This window comes from Ceratotherium simum, chromosome 5, assembly GCF_057802395.1.
Source record: "Ceratotherium simum simum isolate JZ-2026a chromosome 5, ASM5780239v1, whole genome shotgun sequence".
Taxonomy (NCBI): domain Eukaryota; kingdom Metazoa; phylum Chordata; class Mammalia; order Perissodactyla; family Rhinocerotidae; genus Ceratotherium; species Ceratotherium simum.
Window position 1 is genome coordinate 27,133,703 of NC_141904.1, and position 23,837 is coordinate 27,157,539.

At 36.7% G+C, this 23,837-nt stretch overlaps 1 protein-coding gene across 4 annotated transcripts in view; it reads right to left on the minus strand.

Annotated features, from left to right (window-relative positions):
• The window catches only part of ZNF385D (zinc finger protein 385D), an 817,460-nt gene that overhangs the window by 88,890 nt on the left and 704,733 nt on the right, over positions 1 to 23,837 (minus strand). The gene's annotated exons all lie outside the window — the stretch shown is intronic.

Sequence of the window (23,837 nt, forward strand, 5' to 3'; positions counted from 1 at the left end):
CAAGAATGATTCAGTGATTCAAGCTGCATGGAAAGCAAGAGAAAAATCAAGCATTAAGTTTGCAAAATTATTCCAAAATTTACTTTTCAGTAAGGAACTGTAGAGCCCCTGTTCTTTGAGGTTGTTGATTCAAAGTTGTGTTTTTACCTTTGCAGGGCGACTCTTGCAAACAATCTTCCAAGTGGAAGAATTCCACAGATTCCTCCACTTATGGTGCTCCCATTTCCTGAAATTCGCACTATTAGTGTCACTCCTTTGGGTTAAAGATTAAATTTACTTATTTGTTTATTTATCTGTTCATTTAAATATTTATGTATTCAACAAATATTTATGCTGTGGGGCCTTCCAACATAGAGATAGGCATTGCAGGAAACGGAGCAAGAAAAGGAGATGAAGAAGATGCAGTAATGGAAACAGGATAAAACCCTGAACATTCTGGTATCATGGAAGCCAAGAGAGATGATAGCTTCCAGAAGGACATGGTTATCACTATTGCCAGCTGCTGCCATGTCACGTAAAGGAAGAGCATAGAAGTGTCTGTTGGATTGTGCAACACATATATTGTTGGTGATTGTAATCCAGGACAGGATAATTTAATGCTTAATCAATTATATGGAACTACGGATTTTGGAAAGTTCTGGAATAAATGAAGGATATGAATGCTTGGACATAGAGTTGCCAATTCAGGCGGCCTGCAGATGCAAAGTTTATCCATCTGACACTATATTCTGAACTGAGCACTATCATTTTATTTAATTCTACTAATACATGTTTCCACACTATAAGTGGATATCTGGAAACAGACCTGCATTTTGATTCCACTATTTGTAAAAGCACAAAGATGAGTTAATATTTTTAATAACATCAATGAGTTATCTTAAAATACTTTCACTTTTTTTTTAAGAAGTCCGTGGAGTAGAAAATCTTAAAGCACTTCTATGCTTTAAGTAAAGAGACGGAATAATGCAAAATAACCTATAAATCAATCATCCAGTATTAATCCTTTCAGACTTTCAGGGATTTTTTTTCTATTAATAGAAGCATAGTAGATGCTCAAAATCTACTTGTTGAATGATAGTTATATGCTATACAAAAAATGAGATCACACTCTTTACTGTTACATAAAATACTTTATTCACTTATTAATATCTCTTCAACATTTCTACATTTGATCAAGATTTTTTGGTTCACATCCTCATGATGATTGCCACTCTTAGGGAGAGGTGATGTAGCTTGGTACAGTAAGCAACAAGCTAGGAAAGTAAAGGCACAGCTCCCAACTAGTCTCCTAACTTTATGCATATATCCAACATAAATCATTTCACCTCTACTATGAAATTTTCCCTATCTCTAAATTAGAGCAATGGTACAAAAGGGTATAATCAGGTTATTGAGAAAAATGATTTATTAGTTACTTTGAAAGTAAACTGTTAGATAAAGACTAAATAAGAGTCTAATCTTAATTATCCAAAGAAATATTAACTTTAGGCTTTCTTCCATAGATTAGTATTTTAAATTGGCTACCCTCTGGTCTTCAATGTCTTCAATGTCTGCAATGGCCATGACTTGCTAAATCACCAAACCATATGAAGCAGAGCTGCTTGGCAACCAGAAATGCAGAAAGACAATGTAAAAGAGAAATAAACATCTATGTTCTCTAAGTCTCTCTAGTTTACGGTCTGTTTGTTATAGTGTCTTAGCATTAACATAACTAACACAAATCCTTTCCATAGATTTTCAGGGGAGGAACAAAGAAAGTAAAGGTGCCTAGTAATGATAACAACAGCTACCAAATATTTGCCAACTAATATATTCTATGTGCTATTGAAGGGACTTTATGTAAAATTTATAGTTTCCCTCAAAATTAGATTTTCTTATATCCATTTCACAGATGAGGAAACTGAGGTTCATAATGTTTAAGTGACTTGCCCAAGGTGCATAAGGAGTAAGCCACAGAGGAAAGATTTGAAACCAGGTCTTCCTGTCTCTAAAGCTCAAGATCTTTCCATCACATCATGAAGAATTTTTCAAATATTTCTGTCTTCAGTTCAGATATTTAGCAAAATAAAAAAATAGATCCAGGAAGGGAAGAAAAGATAAAAAAGAAGTACCCTTGGTGGTGAACATGATGTAATCTATGCAGAAATAGAAGTACAATGATGTACACCTGAAATTTTTACAATGTTATAAACCAATGTTACTGCAATAAACAAAAAATTTAAAAAAAAAAAAAAAAAAAGAAGTACCTTTCTGATAGAGCCGATTTCCTACATCCTTCTCTGACCCTCTATCTTTTACCACAAAAACTAAACAGAATAATTTTTGTAGTATTCTAGCTAGTTTCTAGGGCACAATGTCAGAGATTCATAGAAGAAACTTATTTCTTCTTCTCCAGCACACAACAAACTATACTTCTTTTACACTTAAGTGGCCATGTGACTGAGTGATAGACAATGAGTGTGAGTGGAAGTGATCTGCAATATGTCCAGCCTTGGTCTACTAAAGCATAGTTTTCCAGGCTCTTTCCCCTTCTGCCTGTTTGATGCAGACAAGCACAGCCACCTTGGAAAGTACACATTAAAGATATTAAAACCACAAGGTGGAAGGGCTGGATTCCTGAATCACCACTTTGAGGAGACGTGTCAGTGGATGAAGGACACATATCTTGGATATTACATAAGCAAAATTTAAATATCTATTATTAGAGCTATTACACATCTTTTGACTGATTTACACAACAGCCAGAGTTACATTAAACTAACGAAAGCATCTACTTTCTTATTATGCTTTAAACCTAGATAAACATAGAGTTCCCAGGCAAAGTAAAGAAGAGAGGGTGTGTGAGCAGATAGGCACAATTAAGTCTGCAAAATTTATTTTTTAGTTAATCTTTGCCTAAATGAAGCACCAGAGTGCTCTGAAAGTCTACATGTTCCATGATTTTAAGAGAAGCAAGAATGCAAAGCATCTTTCTTTGGGTCCCTTTGGGCATTTCTTTGGATAGCCTGGAGTAAAGAAATATCTAGGAGAGGTGCTTAACTACAGATCTGGACAGACCCAAATCACCCTTTCTATATAATTCCTTGTCAGTTCTTACTAAATCCATGTTTTCCTGGTTGGCACACCCAGTTTCCCCAAATGCTCTACCTGAAACCAAAGGCGGAACCATGACTGAAGGGTTTTCTCAGTCTTCCATCAAAACCAAGTAATGTCCTCTTACCACAGTGCAATGGGATTTTAGCCTCTGATAGCCTATTTGACTTTGACAGAATAAATCAAAAGACCCTGCTCCTTCCTAAAGAGACCTGCAAATGATTGATGAAACTCCCCAAGATCTTAATATGCGCTTCAACAATAAGTACTACTTTCATTTCAGAAACGCTTCAAATCTACAGCTTTTTATGTTTCTTCATTTTGCCTGGCTGTTCTTTCTCATCACACACTTAGAAAGCTTAAGAAAATAAAATAATTCACTCGTGTCTTTTAAAAAATCTTTTCAGGAGACACAGAGATAATCTTGATTCTTTTTTCAGTCTTACATGAATTTCATCTATATATCTCAAGTCCCTTTTGTAAACATTCATTTATTTTTCACTATCTTCAAGGGAAGAAGGTAAGAAACGTTGCCTTGCAATAGGTATGTAAATGCAAAAAATGCATATATCTTTGTACAAATCTTAATAACAACCTAGAAGATCATAATCCCAGGTTTATGAGCTAGACATTAGGCATAGTCTTATTCTAAAGAAAATAGAATGAAACTAAGTTTGCATTTAATGGTCCTGGGTTTAAATTTTGGCTTTCCACTCATGGATTGTGTGACCTTAAGCAAGTTACTATTCTCCAAACCTCAGTTTCTTCATTTGCAAAATTATTATAGGAAATGCTATTTTTTACTTTGTGAGGATCAAATTAGAGAAGCAAAATTTCAGTGCCTTGAACAAAGACTGAATTTGAGTGAGAAATACTGGAGTCTCCATCCCAGTCTTTGATTTACTTACCTTTTATCACATTAGAACTTTTGTGGATGGAATAGCTCTTTTTCTGTCCAACTCTCAGACTCATCTCATTTTGGGAACCTCAACTAACTGCCCCCAATCAGCTCTGAGCTACTCTAACATGAGAAGAAAATATCAGTAGTCTTAGGTAGAAAAAAGGATGTTAAGAATGTTTGCATAATAACTTACAAGAGTTACACTAAAATAGACTCTCAGCATGGGCAAAAGTTTGTTTTATGGGCATTTCATCCCAAGGAACTTAAAAAGTCTAAGTTCCCCCTCCAGAGCCCAGAGGATGCAAGATCTAAAGTTGTCGTTCCCTGCTACAGTTACATCTAAAGGAAAACAGAATGGAAGGAGAGGACTGAGAGTCATCTATGGGGGAAGTACAGAGAGAACTTGCTGGGGAGTTAACAGACCAAGAGAACAGTAAAATAGGAAATGAAGAAGAGATCAGGTAGGAAGGAATCCCTGATTGCCATCCAAAGGAACTTATGGATGATTTTATGGACTGATAGATGACTGGATAAGAGAGGTAAATAAATTTGTGAACTTGCAGAGTCATCTAATACATGATTTCCTTACTGGCAAAGGGCTAGATCTTCCCAACCTAATATTATAGGCATAGCTATGTTCTTAAAAGTTCTTGCAAAGAAATCATCATTACTTGTACGCAATACAAGTATAAGCTATAAGCTAGGAGTAGAAGAGGGTGGGAAAATGATCCTCAACTTCTTGGTCTTCCTCCCCACAGACGCTAATTGATCCCTCTTCAGAGGGTTACTGAGAACCTTCTTTAGGATCCTTAAGACTCAAGGGGAAGGGATGGAGAAAAGGGATGTGCTCACAGGGATCTCTCAGTTAAAATGTTATAGTTAAATGCCACTGTCATAGTACATTTTAAAGAAATAAGGAGCAAGATATGTAGTGTTTCAGAAACATTTCTTTTTCTTCCTTGAATATTTTAATTCTTGTTAAAGTTACTTGAAAAGACATATTCTAGATTTCCTTTTTCCTTTTAATTTTTGGTGGGAAAATAAACAATGTTTTTTGTTGTTACTGTTTGTTTATTTTTAATTAAACGCTGGCTTGACTACTATCACACTTAGTTTCAACTCCCACTCTCTTATTTTCTCGATAACTCAGATCCGTGTCACATTTTCCCAAGCCCTTTAAAGAAAACAGGAAACAAAATCACAGTTTAAACTATCAAAAGATGTATCTTCCCTTTCGTGGTAGCTACAGGGAAGCACTATATTTAACTAAACGTATAGCTTTGTGGTCAGAAGACCTGGCTCCAATCCTAGCTCTACACTTGCTGGTACAGGGAATTTATACAGTCTATTGCAAGTTCGAGTTTCTCATTGGCAAAGTAGAAGTAACAATCCATGACTATTTGTTCATTCATTTCTGCATCAAATGTTGTTAGAATCCATACTATATATTAAACACTGTGCTGGGTACCAGGGCTGTAGTGGTGAAAAAGACAGACTCAATCCCCGTCCTTGGTGAGCTTGGCATTGTAAGGACTAGAGGAGACCGTGAATTCACAAACATTAAGTTCTCAATACGTGATAGTTATATCTATTATTGCTCAGGAGACTGTTATTATTATGACAGATAGACTAATCTTGGTGCAGGTTACAAGGCTTTTAGGGAATTTCTAAATTTCCATTAAAAAAAAAATAGCAAAAAGAGCAATTTGCTCTCAGATGAAGTATGTTTCTCCCATACTGGATTGTCATTAGTATAACCCAAATGTATTTGTATGCACATATGTATGAATCACATTAAACTGCCAGCATTTGACCACTTTTGACCTATAAAACCAGCAATTTCATATGCCCATCCTAATATGTCAGCAGTGGGAGGGGGTGCATGAAAAGATGTATGTGGGAAAGAGAACACAGACTGATGAACAGTACACGTTGCAAAAACTTCAGTTTATTCAACACCATATTTAACTAAATATAGATTTCTGATAATTAGATTTTAAGATATTCTTAAAAATGGAACATTTTGGCTTCCTTCTGGCTATAGCTCCAATACGAATTCTCAAAGCCTAATGAAAAATACTTTTTTTGTGTGTGTATGTGAGGAGGACTAATCCTGAGCTAACATCCCATGCCAATCCCCCCCTTTTTTCCTTGAGGAAGATTGGCCCTGGGCTAACACGCGTGCCCATCTTTCTCTACTTTACATGGGACGCCGCCACAGCATGGCTTAACAGGTGGTGCATCAGTGCACACCTGGGATCCGAACCGGCGAACCCCGGGCCGCTGAAGCAATTACGCGCACTTAACCACTGCACCACCAGGCCGGCCCCCAAAAATACTTTTAAAATGAAATCATCTACAACCCATATCTGAAACAAATGCAGGCAGCATTCGTACAAAAGTTAATATTTGTCAGTTGTTCATAGCATAATATTCTGAGTAAATATTCCAAACAGAAACACATCCAGCAACTTCAAGGGTCATTTCCTTCCTCACATTTCTGTTTATCCTTCACCAATTCATACCAGAATATATTGAGTTCATTCAATGCTTATTGAATGCCTATCATGGCCAGAAACTATTCTAGGTAAGGTGTATTCAAATACACACTTAAGGTAGTAAATGAAGCCATTTTACAGAGAAAAATAGCCTACAAAATTCATTATCTGGCACTCCAAAATCTCATTAACCTCTGATTTTGGAGAGTTTGAGTAACTGCCTCACACAGGTCTAGAAATTCGAGGGTTAAAGATCTTGTGACTCAAACCCTGAGTCTGTATTCCGTGAAGACGGATATAATCACTGCCATAAATTGACAAGTTATGCATAAAGCTACAGTGACAAACAAGGCCACAAGCCATCACCGGTCCCTGAAATTACTGATGTACTACCAAACCTCCAGTGAGTGAAAGAACAGGTGGTCCTCGCCCTGTAGGCTGCAGCTCTAAATCTTCCCAATGGCCTGGGAAATAAGCACTTCACCATTTAATATGAGCAGTGGAAGTCACTTCATCATTGGCTTGTCTCATGCATTGCTGACACAAGAAACTTTTCGCCACTTAGAAAACCACAAGTACCATGCGATTGCTTATCAGTTGGAAAATGCCTGTTTTTTTGCCCATGGTAACTGTCTCGTATTTGAAAATAAAGGCCTGTTCTCATGGAGGAACATTTTGGTGCACTAAGCATTTGAACTCTAGTCATCTTCCACTAATCCTGTAGCAGTAAACCTTTCGTGAATCTGTCAATGGCATATAAATTTATTTATAACTGTAGCTGTGCATCTGTTATCCATCTCTATGACTCAAAATGCCAACTGTCTGATACCTGAACAGCAATTCACTGGATACCATTTTCCAAAAATGTTAGGTCAAACCTGCATTTATTACACAAGATCTTGTGGCTTAGCATTAGAAAGCGAAAGAGAGAAAACCCAGAATCAACCTGTCAGTTACCAAGTCAAGCTATAAACTGCTCCCAGAATTAATTTATATCATCTATCTATATTTTTAAAAATAACTTAATGACTATGCATGTTCAAAGCTTTACTGAAAGAAAGACTTGGCCAAAAGGTTAGAATACATTGGCTGAGCCCAATTAACTCTCAATTATCTAATTGAGGAAGAAAGCTAGAAGAAGAATTGGACATCCAGCAGTCTTTGCCACAGACACGTAATTTGTGATTTTGGAAAGATACTGAGTATGAAAAACTACTATTTTTATGCCAATATCAAAAATAAGAAAGAAATAAAATTAACTCTGAATACCTACTGTGAATCTGCTACTTTGCTTACAATACCCCCTATAGTCCTCAGAGACATCTTATATGATAATGTTATTATCTTCATCGTACAAGTAAGAATCTGAGATTCACAGAAGTTAAAAAACTTGCTCAAAATCACACAACTGTTAAGCACTGAGACAGGATTGGCCTGATCCAAGTCCCTTAATCTTTCTATTTCATGAAGCTGGAGCAAACAGTAACCTGGAAAATAACTCATTTCTCATCAGAACTTGCATTGTAGACTCAGTACAAAACCAAAACAATGGTCTTGGTGATTTATCAAGGGATCATCCAAAGATTTGAACAGATTGCTCCATCAACACTCTAAGATGTTTACTATAGCAGGCTTAATATAATCCTCTCTCCTCCCCATCCAATATCCAACAAAAGATGGTTCAGCTCTCTGTCACAAGGAAACTGGAACTAAACTCAACTTTCCTCAGCAGCAAATCACTGGCATGCTGACCGGAGAAGGAGAGAGCTGGAGTAGTGCTTTTACAAATGCTGCTCACTCCGATAAGCACAGCTGGGCTGAGGAGCCCTCTTTTCCTAAATTCTGTTGCCAAGCTGAATTTTATGATCTTCACTGGCAGATGATCAAATGCAAACTCTTAACTTACAGCCAAGTTATCTCACAGCAGCTGTTGGAAGAACTAATTTAGAATGCAAATCTAGTCCTTAATCTATGGGAAAATTGTTGCAGTGATGGATGGCTTTTGAAGCAATAGTTCATGAAAGACACCCCGTTGCCCTCTAGTATTATGGAAGAAAAAATATTTAGCTGCTTTTGTGTTTATTTGTTTTCTTTTGAGCAATTGCCCCTATAGGGGTATTGGAGTCTCATGGAAAGAGGAGTGTATAAAATCTGCCTCAACTCTCTTTCCTACATAAGTAAAATTGAGGTCAGAAGGCAGATGTGTAGATTAAGTTTCAGATAACGTCTTCTTTGTTTCTAGGATTCCACTACTTTAGGCTAAGTCATCTAAAGGACAAGGCAATGGGATGTAACAATTGCCTAGAATTCTTTGTGACGTCAAGAAAGTAGAAACAGCAGCACCTATCATTGATCCTGCCTCTAAAGAATCCTGTTACTCTAGGTATGAATTATCAATTAAAGTTGATAAAGTCCTTTTTTCTTTTTATTCATTTAACTGCCAGCTAACTGTGACCTTCTAGAATACCTAATACATGAAGAGTTCACTGAATCATTCCACAGCTTTGATCCTCATCTCTTTAATTGAACAAAATCTTAGAAAATACTCAGTCCTGGCTATTAGGAAGTTTTTTATTATTCCATTGAGTTATCAAAGAAACCTGGGCTTGCACAATATCTGTGAAGATCTCATCTTACGGCAACTGTCAGAGTTAACGCAACAGAAAAGAGTACGTCTCTATCTGTTCCTGTTTTGCTAGGCATGAAGAATGATTATTGTGGAACTTCAAATCAATTCAAAGAATTATTAGAATAAGAATAATGGGATATTGCTCTAATGAGTAAAGAATTATAAAAGGGAAGATATATCCACTTTGGGGTTTTGTTTTTGCTGTTGTTGTTTCAGCTTGGCTTTGTATACAACAGAGAAATACTTGTAGTCTAAGTAATTTAACTTTGAATATTAGACTAGAAACTCTCTTAACCCATGATGCGCCTCTAGTCGCTTTCACGTGTGTTCACTGTTCCACATGAGCCAACATACACAGAGTAAAAAACAAAACGGGGGGCCGGCCCGGTGGCGCAAGCAGTTAAGTGCGCGCGCTCTGCTGCGGCGGCCCGGGGTTCGCCGGTTCGGATCCCGGGCGCGCACCGATGCACCGCTTGTCGGGCCATGCTGTGGCGGCGTCCCATATAAAGTAGAGGAAGATGGGCACGGATGTTAGCCCAGGGCCAGTCTTCCTCAGCAAAAAAGAGGAGGATTGGCATTGGATGTTAGCTCAGGGCTGGTCCTCCTCACAAAAAAAAAATAAAATAAAATAAAATAAAACGGTACCACTAACCAGGCCTGTTTGTGGCCCTGCTTTTCCCTGACCCCATCCCATCACTTGTCATCCCTCATTTTCTTAGATTCACAGCTGTCTGTATTACTGGATCTACACGAGTCTGTGGTAGAGAAGGTAGGGCTTCAATTGAGATTATGAAAATATCCTGGATTCCCCACAATCTCTACAGGAAGCTAGAGCTGGATCTATTACAGTTAACAAATATTCCCCTATGTTGTCTAAGACCAGGCACTGCCAAAGTCCTTGATCATCCTAAATTTTCTTAGTGACCAAACAGGGACAACTTATCTGGAAATACAGTGCACTATTCTTTCATTTTACCATTGCTGTAATTGACATGTGGGGGATTTACATAACTGAGTATTCATCTCATTTGTTGATGCAGTACATGATTGGGGACTCTAACAATGAGTTTGGTGTTAAGATACCAAGAAAAGCATGGATCCACTGTGAAACTTATCTAATGACCATGGAGACCAAATACTATGATGTTGGAAAATGAAGTAAGCTCTCAGGAGGAAGACGGTATTCATTCACCAAGGATGAACTGGGCAAAGGTAGCTTCTTCCATCTCTCCTAAGAATGTCTCCATTTGTTGTCCTGGGGTGTAGGCTTTTATGGTTTGAGTAGGAAAGAGGAACAGAAGAGGAGAGAGCTGAAATATTATAAAGCTTCGGTGAAATAAAGCTTGTATATATATAGTTGGTAAGCATCATGATATTCATTTAATCATTAATTTATACACTTAATAAATATTTATTAAGCACTATCTATCAAGCACTGCTCTAAGTACTTGAAATAAACAGTGACCCAAACAGGCAAAAATCTTTGCCCTAAAAGAGCATACATTCAAATTGGCAGTGTACAATAAACATAATAATTAAGTAAATTATGTAGTATATTAGAAGGTAATTAGTTCTTAGAAGAAAATCCATCAAGTAAGGAGAGTGGGAATCACAGGGGTTGAAATTCTAAATACAGTAGTAAGCATCCTGAGATGGTGACATCTGAGTAAAGCTTGAAGAAACAAACCATGTATAAGTCTGAGGAAAGAGTATTCCAGGCAGAGAGGAGAGTCTGTGCAAAGGCCAAGAGGTAGGAGTGAGCCTGGTGTATTCAAGGTATAGTGGGGGCAGGGCTGGAACGAGGTGGAGGTGAATGAAGTATTTGCCACAGAAGAAAAATTGAAGAGGATATTAAAAAAAATCACTAATCAAGATGAATAATACTATAATGCAATATTTTAAAAAATTAAAGTCAAAGCAAAAAAAAAATCCATGATGAACAAAATATCAACATTTTAAACAAGACAAGATCAGACTGTGCACTTATACAACCCTGCCTCACTTGCCTGGTTCCACTAAAAATTTATTTACAAAAACAGACTACCAGCCTGCGGGCCACAGTTTGCCAATTTTATCTGTTTAATATTGCATTTATTATTTGTCCTGATTACTGAGTCTTTTAGCAACCCTTAAATTTTGCACCCGAGTGCCTCACTTGCAAAAGAGGCCAATGTGGCCACAGAGGAGCAAGTGAGGGGACGCCAGGAGGAGATGACGTCAAAAAGGCACCTGGAGACCACATCTCATAGGGCTGTGTAGCCATACAAAGGATTTTGCCTTTCAGTGTAAGTGAACTGCACTACCATTGGAGAGTTTTAAACAGAAAGGCCACCTGATCTCCACTTACATTTTAAATGATGAGTAAAAGGAGTAGAAGCAGAGAGAATGATTAAGAAGATGTTTACAATAATCCAAAGGAAAGATGATGGTGGTTTGGACCACAGTGGTAGCATGGAGTGGGGAAAAGTGGTCAGATTCTGGATATACTTTGGAGGTAGAACTAACATGATTTGTGCAGTATTGGACATAGGGTGTGTGACAGGAAGAAAGGATGACTCCAATATTTTTACCAGATGAGCCAGAAAGATGGAGTTGCCTTATCAGAGAAATGCTGTCTGCAGAGCAGGTTAGGGGAAGTGAGCCACAGCCTTTTGTTTTGAACATTTTAGATTTCAGGTATCTATTAGCTAACTTAGTGAAGATACTGAGTGAGCAGTTGATATTCGACTATGAAGTTGACGAAGAGATTTCACCTGGAGATAGAAATACGGACGTCATCTTGAAATCTATATAAATAACTTATTCCCTTCCTCTACCTTCAGATACTGAAGTCATTCTTTTGTAAACTAGAATTGAAATCTTTTATAGAGAATATATCTCTTCATAGGATAGGATTGTGTGAACTTCCACTTTTTCAAGGCTCTTCAGTGGCCTAGGAGTTTGTTTAAAAACAAAAGAAACTTGAATCTGTACATGAAATACCTCTGGTAGAATCCATGTTTCCACTGAGGTTTTAATTTTTAGTATTTTTTTTCAACTTAAAGATTGGCAACGTGTTTCAAGTTGGAGGAGATGACATGGTCAAAATTTTAGTAACTGGATCCCACCACAGATGTGCCACTTCCAAAAATCTGCATCAAATTTTCTGCCAACATGTAACATGCCAATAGAATTACCATGTAACAAAATATCTCCACAGGAGAAAAATTAGAAAAAAAGAGAAAGAAAACTCTTCCCTGAGTTACTTATTTGAAATAAAGATCTGTCATTTCATATGTCTCCAATAAATTTTTCAGACAGTTTGAGTGTTGCATGAACATACAAACATGGTCATTTATGTTGGGCTGATTTTCAAAGTTAGGCATAGGGTGATACACTGTGGCTACTGTTTAAAAGTATAAAATTTGGGGGCCAGCCCTGTGGCCTAGTGGTTAAGTTCAGCACGCTCTGCTTCGGTGGCCTGGGTTCAGTTCCCAAGCACAGACCTACACCACTCATCAGTGGCCATGCTGTGGCGGTGACCCACATGTGAAATAGAGGAAGACTGGCAGAGATGTTAGCTCAGGGCGAATCTTCCTCAAGCAAAAAGAGGAAGATGGGCAACAGATGTTTGCTCAGGGCAAATCTTCCTCAGCAAAAAAAACAAAAGTATAAAAATCATATGGCAGGCTAAGATGACACGTTCCTTGTGACAAGCCATTTGACTAGCCTCTCTGGGCTAAGAAAAGACGAACTATTTTGACCCACTCTTCATGTCAAGATCCAGTCTGCTGCCTGTTAATAAGGAGTGACAAGAGTGGGTACAGAAAAATATTCACGTAAATTGTTAAACCTGAATAATGACAAAGTACCGCTTGACAAAACTGATCGGTTCCTACCCTGCGAAGATTCAAGACCACAGGTATATCAGGGAAACCATTTGAGCTTTTAGCTCAGCTTCTCAAAACCAAATCCCATTCAATGTTGTGTGGTTTATATGTTTCTACATGGATCCCTTTCTCATTAATTGATGCCATTTGCCCTTGTTTTGTTTCACAGATTGAAGTAAGAACTAATATCTAAATGTCAGAATGAAATGAAAACAGTGGCCTCTCTTTCTTGTCCTATTTAACTCAAAAATAGAAATATATCATTATCATAGAAAGTCCAGCCATAGAAGAAATTTTAGATTTTTCTAATTAAGACTTTTAATAGAAAGGCATGATTTCTAATCAAATCTACATTATTTTGTAATTTCCTATTCTATTCAGTTTTCTTTATACTTTGCACTTAAATGTTAAATTATCTTTTATGCATCTCTAAATTATTATTCCAGATTGTATAAAGTACTAAAAATACAAGAAAGAGAAAAAGAATGTCTTTGTAGAATACACAAAGGACATATTAAATGTTAATTAATCAGATATTTGTTTTAAATACTTTATGAAATCAATAAATATTTCATCATGATATTGTTCTATCATTGCTCCAGTACCACTCTGAAAATGCTACTGTTTTAAGAAATGTGAGTTGGCTTACAGAAATAATACTTTTACTGCATATAACACACACTACAGACACGGCTATGAGTAATGCTGACTTTGAGCAATTGATTTTAAAACATTTACTTCTCAACGTCTATTTAAACCATGAAGATAGCTAGTTAGTGTTACTTAAAATAAGATGAAAATTAAAGATAAATATTCCCTAGCCCAAGCCAAAACATAAAACCAAAAACCTAACTTAGGAAACCATTAAAAATCAACACAATTAGACTTGCAAACATTCTAGTAAAACATATGCTAAACTGTTTTTTACAGAAGTACTGAATATTCATTGAATTCTAATTCATATGATTTTAATTTCTACAATAACTGCATTAAGAATGGGAAAAAGTTAACATGAAAATAAGGAAACAATAGATCATAAGCTACTGTTTTGAATTAAGAAGGCAAAAGCATAATAATAATAACAATATAGTACAAATTATCAACCAGACTTTAGGAACTATTTCGGGAGAATATTTTATATGAGAGAGCAGACAGAGTCAAAGATAGACATGACAACTCAATGAGACCCAAATGTAAATGATAAAACTATCAACAAAAGCCTTGAAGGAAATGCTTTTCCCATCCAGGGATGATTTGTACTGGCCTCCAGGTGTAATATTATGTGCACTGATGAGCTGATCAACAGAACAGAACTTCTACCCAGCTGTAATCAAGAGTGATTGATGGTTGGGACAAAAAAGTTGATTATCATGACAAGTTCGCTGATGCAGAGAAAATAAGATCTGCTTGGGAAATGGATAAAACCTGTTCAGAGACTACCTTCTGAAACCTTATTTATAAAGGAATCTAGGAGAAGGTTTAAAGTGATACAGATGGACCAGATATCCCGATAAACCTGATAAGAATGAATTTGCCATACATCAATCTCCACAGATTTCCTAAGTCAGGAATTTAAAAGCTCATTTAGGTCCAATAAAAAGTAAACAGCATACGCTCAATGTTACATGTGCAATTCTTAAAAGTTATCTCTTTGCTTCTCAAAGTATCACTGAAAATCACACATGGACACAGAAAATTAAACTTTCATAGCACACCATGCCTCCATTTGCCCTCCTCAGCTCCCTCCTCACAAGGCGTGAGTTCCCCCAAAAGACTGTAGCCTTTACCACTATCAGATTCAATTTCCGTCAAAACATAGATTTGCACTGAGACAACAGATCCCAGAGGTAGGATTTTGCATTTAAAATGAGGGTTGGCAGGCTTGAAAAAGGTGAATCTGGGCTGGAATGTTGGGTGTAAGTACGGTGTTCTACAACAATAGCTACATTATGCAGCAAACCATAGAAAATGAAAGAATACATCTATCTTTCCAAGCTCTGGTTCTAAGGTCATATAAGAAATTCGAGCAAGATAATCCAAATGTAGTGTACAACTTATAGCATGCCTGGTAAAATTTCACTCTCCTTAAGCTCTCGATAAAACCAAATAGCCACTCTTAAACTAGCCATCATAAGAAACTTTTAGTGTGAAGAAGGTAAAATGAATGGGTAGGTTCATTTCACCTATATAGAGATCTTTGGCTCTGTGGACACTTGAGAAAAGTAAAAGTATGTCATCACAATTAGTCTAGTTAATTAATACAGAGAATAGGTCTCAGCAAAAGAGACAATAGCAAATAGCAGGATTCAAAGGGCCATAAAACCCAAAATGACACAAGAGCAGACACTAATATGAATTACCTTTTTCTCAAAATCCTTTGCTCCTCTGCCCAGGCACAAATCCCTCTACTGTCCTAGTTTCTGGGGCTATGGTGAAACTGATGATTTATTACATGCTGAAATAAACTATAATGAAATATACCAAAAAGGCCAAGAGGCCTAATAAACAGTGACTACAATGATGGAAAGGGATGAACCAATTTTATTTTTGAGACTTTCAATTATTGGTGATCATTAATCCAGTTTCTATGTTTGGTTTCTACAACTATTGTTAGTGCCTAGTAATACTCTGAGAAACCTATACGGTTGTCAAAAGAGATATAAAACAATTGATGTTTATATCAGATATGTATATCAAGCAATTTGTGGGCAACTGGGTTACATCAAATATTTTATTCCATGGGTAATAAAGATTTCATTAGTCCGACAGTGGTGAGGTTGCTGGTGTGCTCTGAAATCTTCAGGGTATAATCATAAAGGTAAAATTGGGGATTTTTGACTGTACCGTTTTTTTTGCAAATAACTTAAAATTCAGAGATTGCCACAAGGCAAGCTTTCAAAATCTTAAGAACCAGTTTCTAGGCTGTGCTCAAGTCTAATTCCACTTATTCATTTCCCTTTCAAGTCACGTGAATTCTCATTTTTAGGTTTAAGGACCCAGTTGCTAAGGATGTGAATCCTGCGTTGTAGAGGGATCAGGCACTGGGGAAAAGACAACCGAAAATGCCATTTTTTCCCCAACTATTTTATTGAGGTCATAATGGTTTATAACATTGTGTAATTTCAGGTGTACATTCTTGTTTATCAGTTTCTGTATAGACTGCATCGTGCTCACCACTAATAGTCTAGTTTTTATCCGTCACCATACATATGCGCCCCTTTACCCCTTTCACCCACCCCCCCAACCCCCTTGCCCGCTGGTAACCACTAATCTCTTCTCTTTATTCATGTCTGTTTATCTTCCACATATAGGTGAAATCATGCAGTGTTTTTCTTTCTCTGTCTGGCTTATAAAATGCCGTTTTTATCAAAATGTAGCAATTATTCTAAATGCCCTTAGGGAAGCTGAAACTTAGATCATCTTAGAGATTCCTGTTTCTATCTTCATTTTCTTGTTACGGCAATAAAGAAAAGTGTTTCTGGTCTTGAGCATGTCACTCATTTATTTATTCGACATTTATTGAATGATATCTAAGACTTGTAGAACTTTCCAAACATTAATAGGCTTCTTGCCTCATCTTTTGGGGACACGTGGACAACTTTTAGTTCATTTAATTGGAAACATACCTCTTGCTTCACCACATTCTACCCTCCCTGCCACCTTCTGTCCTCTCACGCTTTGCCCAGGCTTAACCCTCTTCTCAAACTCTTTGCATATAATAGGTGGCATTTGATGAAACAGACTCTCAGCACAGATTCTCTCTTGCTCCCTTCAATACTTACAACAGTATTGCCCTTTTCAGTGGTTCTCAATTTTGAAATGTGTTTCTATATTCTAGCAATCTGGACTACTAGCAATCTAGCAATGAATGTACTACTGGTATCAATCCTGACTAACTTGTATTGTGTGTAGAACTTAAGTGACCAATTGTCTTAGCTGAAAACTGTCAGCTGACACCAATGCAAGTCTCAAGTAAATTTCCCTCAGGACATATCACCTGATATGATAAACAAAAGCACTATTTCCAGGCCTACTAACTGACCTTAAAAAAGTCAACTAAATATCCTGCCCTTTGGTTTCTCCATCTATCCAATCTATAAAATGGACAGAATGATTTCTCAGACATCTTTAAGTCCTAATATACAATTCTCTGAGGTGCTCACAGTACTCATTATATCTACAATCAACTTTCTCTTTCTAGAAATGCAAGGTGAAATTTTCCATGTCCAAGAGCATTCGATAGAAAAGCAAACTTTATTATTTTGTTTTTCTTTGTCTATAAAGAAAAGAAGCCCAGAGAAATACGGATTTTTTTATAAAGACTTCTCTTTCCTCAGACCCTTACCCTTCATTCCATTCACAGATGAAACTCTGGAATATCAAAGCCTGATTCAGCGAGTCCTGAAATGTTCCAATGCTGAAATTTTACTTTACACAGCCTGCCAAAGAAGCACATTGCTTAAACAGATTCCTGTGCTCTTGACTGGCTCGTTTTCTCCTGAAATCTCTAACAGCCAGACCCAATGTTTCTTTCTTGCTTTTTCTGTTCAAGTTTTGTTTTCTGAGAATTCCTGACAGAGCCGTGGGCTCCATTCAAGAAGTAGAAGCCAGGGAAGCTGCAGGATGAAATCGGGCCCAAATGCACACTCAGAGGATAAGCCCTTCCAAAGAGATGTCCCAGTCACTAGTTTCAAATGCAGCCACAACCTACAGTCCATCGCCGCACACTCCAGAGTTAGCTCCTCACACAAGGGGGACCTGACGGCCCAACCAAACCTCATCAGGTCCCAGACGTGTCTCCTCTTTCATGGAAGCAGAATGGCTCTGCCTTAGAACTGCTTTCGAAGAACAAAAAAGCACCCCGTGGGAAGGCCACAGTGCTTAGGCCAATGCTCTAAATAGCTCTGTGAGTCCTGGAGACTAACAGGGGACGCTCTCTCATGAAAGAGATGCTTCAAAGCTGCTTGAAAAGTTAATTTGTAACTGGGTCCCTCAGAAGATCCTTTGGGACTTAGCAGCAGCAGCAGCAAGAGACTTAAAGAGGTTGAGAGTTTTTAATAAAAGCAGCTTTGCCAGGGACAAGTTGTCTCTGCAGTTTTTAAAAGGTAAAAGGTAAAGATTTACTAGGAGTGAGAACCTCAAATCAACACAAAAATATGCTAAATACAGACACTTAGAACAGGGCAGATCCCTTCAAGTACTTTTCTTAAAGATAGATATTTTCAAACTTCTATATTTCTTAAGAAGTAATTTAATAATAATAATGTAATAATTAATTAGTAATAAGTAATAATGGTTAATAAAACCATTGTAACTGCATTATTTATCCTATCAAATAAAAATGACCTTTCCATTTCATTCACTATACAGTTAATAATCTAATTGCCTACATGTTCTATTTTATAATCCTTACAACATCACTGTAAAGAACGGCTAGTCATTTTAGATGAGATGATTGTGGAACGTGTAAGTTCAACGAAGAGCCCAAGAACATGCCAATTAAGAGAAGGTAGATCTTTATCTAATTCCTGCTTCAATAATTTTCCTACCATTTCACTCAGCTTCTCTGGACGCTGTTTTAGGTTTGGGGTTAGATGCATATATTTTTATTACCCTTTCTCCCAGGATATGTAATAAAATGCTGTAATCTGAATGAAACAACAATATCTATGAACTCTCCTGGGCATGTTTTGAAACCACAGACACTGCCAGAAATAGGCAAGAAATATTTAGAAAATTGCATCTGAGGCCTTCAAAATGGAATTCATAATTTGGGACAAAACATGCAGTTTAAAAACCATAATAGGACAGTAGATGCAACAATTCCTTTTTCCTTTATAAAATTTAAGCATGCTTATACAGGAAATTTGGAAAATAAAGAAAAGCAAAAAGAAATAAAAGAATAGTTCTTCAACTCCAATACAACTACTATTAGTTTTTCTCTGCATCTAAGCAGTATTTCCTTTAAATATCAGCCCCCATAAATAATACTGATTTAAAGATTTAAAAGATGTGTCTTAAGACATGATGTTAAGAAAGTTTAATTATCTAATTTGGTAGGAAAAATACTCCTATTAGCAACTTCATGATTATATTGCCACATTTGGTTATGAAAGTTATGACAGAGATATGAATTAAATTCAGATATATTGCTTAGTTTCACTAAATTTCTGGATTCTAAAGTGCAGAACAATAATAATGATTTCTATTTTATAACACCATTGGAAAATGTATTTATTGATTACATTGGTGATGAACCCAAGGATCCCCCTTTGGAGGGATCTGAGGTCATAAGCAATGTTATCTTCTAAGGAGGTTGTTTTCCCTTCTGGTTTATCAAACAGTCCCCTGAGGTAATTAGTGCTTGACAGTCCTGAGTCATAAAGGACGCATTGCTACTGTATTATGGTCCAGTTAATTTGCTTTTATATTTAAATATTCACTGTGTTTATGATTGCATTGTGAACGTGACTGAATGCAAGTGATGCCATTTGAGAGCACTCATGGGTACTTGTGGGTGAGGCCTAGACTGGGCTGTGAATGACTTTCCACATCAGCTCTGACTACAACCAATTAGTTCCATAAGGGAAGGAGCCCTCAGGCCCTCTCTCTGACACAGCCTGAGTGGGCAGGAAACACACAGATCTCCATCCACGCCATTGTTGCAGGATCCACTGGAACCTCTGGATGGTTGGTTCTTGCTGCCCTACTGGACCACGTGAGACAGAAAAAGCCAGTCAAGGGTCAAGTGGACATTGATCCTGCTTCGCCAGCTGCTGGCCAGGTGGCCTTGTACAAGTCTCCTATACTCTTCGCACCTTAGTTTCCATATGTGAAAATAGCAAAGGTTTTCTTCTGTCTCTAACATATTATGAAATACTGTTGTTCGGAGGTTAACCATAGTGACCCTTAGATGCTACAATTTTTTGATTCCTTAGTTTGGAGACTGAGATCTTATTTTCCATTCTATAAACAGTCACTGAGTAATCATTCTCTACTTCACTTAATAATCTTACATCCAGGCTGGCCCTGCTATAAGTTGTCTTTCAAAGGCACACTTACTAACTTGCACTGGCCAATGGTAATTTATGCTTATTTTAAGATGCTGATAAAATAATTGGACAAATTACAACCTTTCAGTCTTTAATTGGAAGCTTTTTGCATAACCCCATGTGTGTTTCATATAAATGTTGAGAAGAGTTTTTTCAAAGAAAAAGCCTACGCCAGGAGAAGGCAATCTGATTTAAAGTGCATACAATATAATGTACCATTTAAAAAGATATCTGCAGGGCCAAAAATGGAAAATGTACTGTACAGAAAACAGGTATGGTATAACACCAAACTACAGAGTTTATAATATGAAGGGTTAAAAAAATAAATAAAAGCTTAGAGGGAAAGGAAATTGAATTTTCATGATGCAGAGATGAAAAGAACTACAAGCTATTATTTTCATTGGAAGGAGAAGTTGTTTTGAAATGTAAAAAGGTTCATAAGGCAAAAATACTTTCCTATGTGATAGAGGTTTCAACCAAGCATACAAGTGAATTACAGTGTTATTTTTCCAGGAAGATTGTAGGTTTAAGAATGGAAGTAGGAAGGTAAATTCCAGATTTACCTAGAAAGAGCAAAGAGGAAGTTGTATTGGGATTAAAATGATCCAATATGATATATACATACATATTTTCTCTTAATTTAGAGATTATTTTCTTATATATGGATGAAGAGATGATAAATTCAATTAATCTTGGCGTTCAGTACTAAATAGTTCATAAAATTAGTATCTATGGATATGACGGGTCAATAAGTACACAAATCTAATACTTCCAGCACATTAGTTCCCCTTTTTGACATAATAGTGCTACAGAGACATTTTTAAAGTCTCTAAAGGAGTTTCTACTTCCGTATTTCAGTAATTATGTTTTGTTTGTAAATCACAGTTAAAATGTTGCCATGTCATTTATAAATTCAATTATATTGGATCTTCCTATTTAAAAAAAACTACAATTTAAAAAATTAGCCATGCGTACTGAATTTATATTCAAGGTTCAAGATAAGAAAAAATGTGAGGGCAGTGAATTCACATGTGTCCAGTTTATATAGACCAACAAAACTGGACTGGGTAATTATCCGACAAATTCAAGTGGTCATGAAATTCAGCTCAAACTTAAGTCAACCATCCAGATGAGTTATCTGTGGAAGGCAGAATAATGATATTTAACTCCTAATCCCTGGAAACTATGAACATGTTACATGACAAAGGGGCATTAAGTGAGCAGATGAAATTAGGTTGTTCATCAGATGAGATGAGAAATTATCCTGGATTATCCAGTTGGGTCCACTGTGATCACAAGGGTCCTTAAATGTGGAAGAGGAAGACAGAAGAGTGATAGTCAGAGTACTTCGATGTGAGAAGGACGTGATCAGCCATTGCTGGCTTTGAAGATAGAAGGGAGTCAGGAGCCAAGGAAGAAGGCAGCCTCTAGAAGCTGGAAAAGAAGGGCAAAGAACTGAATCCCCTCCTAGAGCCTCCAGAAGGAACATAACCCTGCTGACACCTTGACTGTAGCCCAGTGAGACCCATTTCTGACTTCTCACTTCTAGAACTATAAAATAATACATTTGTGTTGTTTTAAACCATTAAGTTTGTGGTAATTTGTTAAAGCAGCAATAGAAGATTAATACAGTAACCATCCAGTTGAACGGTCAAGACTGCAATTGCATTAATTGCATAATTAATTAATTAATTGCGTTAATTATGACCCAGACTGATTAGTCTAAATCTCCCAAATATCTTGGCCATTTTCCTTTTACCAGATGCCAGACAAACCTGAAGGCAAAGTTGTGAGAATGAGAAGCAATTGTCTCTAATAAATACATATTGATTCCTATATCATCTTGAAACTTCATTAGCAAAATAAATTGCTATTCTCTCTTACCAAGAAAATACATAATAAAATTACATTTTAGAAAAGAAGTGTATAAATGTTCTTTATGTTCTTTATGTTAATGTGAATAATCATATATGTACACACATACGTTTCTTAAAGCACATCTGACAATATTTCTCAAGTCTTCAAACATGGCTTAGCTATCCATCACTAGGATTAGAAACACTAAAAAATAAAAAAATGGAACAACTATCCTGAAGTGGGGAGTAACCCATCACTGGGGATAATCAACCAAAAGACCTAGTCTGGATGTGGCAGATGGTTTTCTTACATTTACTAGCAGATTGGGTTCAATGCGCTTAAAGTCTCTTTCTGACTCTCAGTTTACAGGAAGTTTTCTTCATACAGGGGAGAATACTGATAGTAAAATTGTTGGCAGGGGGATATCTGAAATAGCCCCCATTAGATGAAAGAAGCTGCCAACATGGCTCCTGGGAGACTTTTGCATCATTATCTGATTAGTTCCAAAATGAAATATCAATATGATTTAAGAAGAAAAGAAACCAAGAAGGAGCCACTTAAATTAACAATTATGGAACTATATGATTGTTCACTGAGTGTTTAGAAATGATCAAAATTGCAATTATTGAGTTCAGAACTCTTCTTTACATGTCGGGAGGACTCCTCCTTTTTTTTTTTACAACAGCTGGAAGAGATTATTACATAACATTCATTACTTGAATACATTTTTTGTTGATAAATTAAACTATAGTAAATTTCATAAAATTCAAATCAAATCAAGCCGCTCAGCATTAAAAAATAAACAACAAAACAAAACACCAAAAAAAATCCTTCAAATAAAATGCTGTATGTTTAGTGTATTCTTTTTCACAGCAGCAAATACCATTCAGGTACTATGCCGGCAATCTACTCTTCTCTTTTTTAAGCCATCAGACGGAATGTTATAAAATTACCTGATGATTGTCCTAGCAGGTATATGTTCATAAGACATTAGCAATCCTTATACAAGATGAAATGTTCTCACAAAAGAAAAAAGCCACGTTATTTATGCCACATCTATTTCCTGTGCTTGATTATCTCATGCTATTCTCATCACCAGAGCACCGAAGGGACCCACTTGGGAGATTAATGTTAGAAAGCCTAACATTCTCCAGAATCCACACCTGTTTGGTCATCTCCACACTGCGTAACAATTTAGGGCAAGATAATGCCACCTTGGAGGGGCCATTTTGATAGGATGGGGTACGCTCTTTGCCTAGAGTGCCAACAAGGTGTTCAATTCTTATTTTTTCCAAACCATCATTTCCTCTCTTTTCTGTATCTCTCAGCACCAGCTTCACACCAAAGCAAGTTAGGGGGAGGAGGCAGTATTTTTTACATTGGCCACAGCCAAAATTAGCTTCACTGTGATGAATCCAGAGTCCACGTTGATCCTTAGAAAAGGTATGAAAGATGTAAATAACTCTCTGCAAATAATTTGCAAAGCACTGGTCAGGTCCACAAATGTCTCCCTTCTGTCATGTTCTCCACTTAGGTTTTATCTGTTAGGGGCTCGAGTGCTTTGAGGTCTTTAGGATCCCCTGTTAAAATGCCAATTCTTCCAGGACTGTAACTTGAGAGGTCTAACACAAATACAATTAAGGAGACAAAGGCTAATCTGGAATTGGAGACCACCAATGCTGGCAAAAACAATTTACAAAGCCAAAATCTTGGCCTTGTAATATAACTTGGGATCTATCTTATTTCAGAGGTGCAATTTATTGAAAGCTTCATTGATCCTAAATTTGACTATTCCTCAAAGGGAAAGCGTATTACATAAATTTAGCATTCCCAAGAGACTAAAAAAAATACCATTAAACTGCAAGTATATAAGACTGCATAGGTGTGATTTTTCCATAGTAAACAACCAAACATAATATAATAAACTCCAAAATTAAA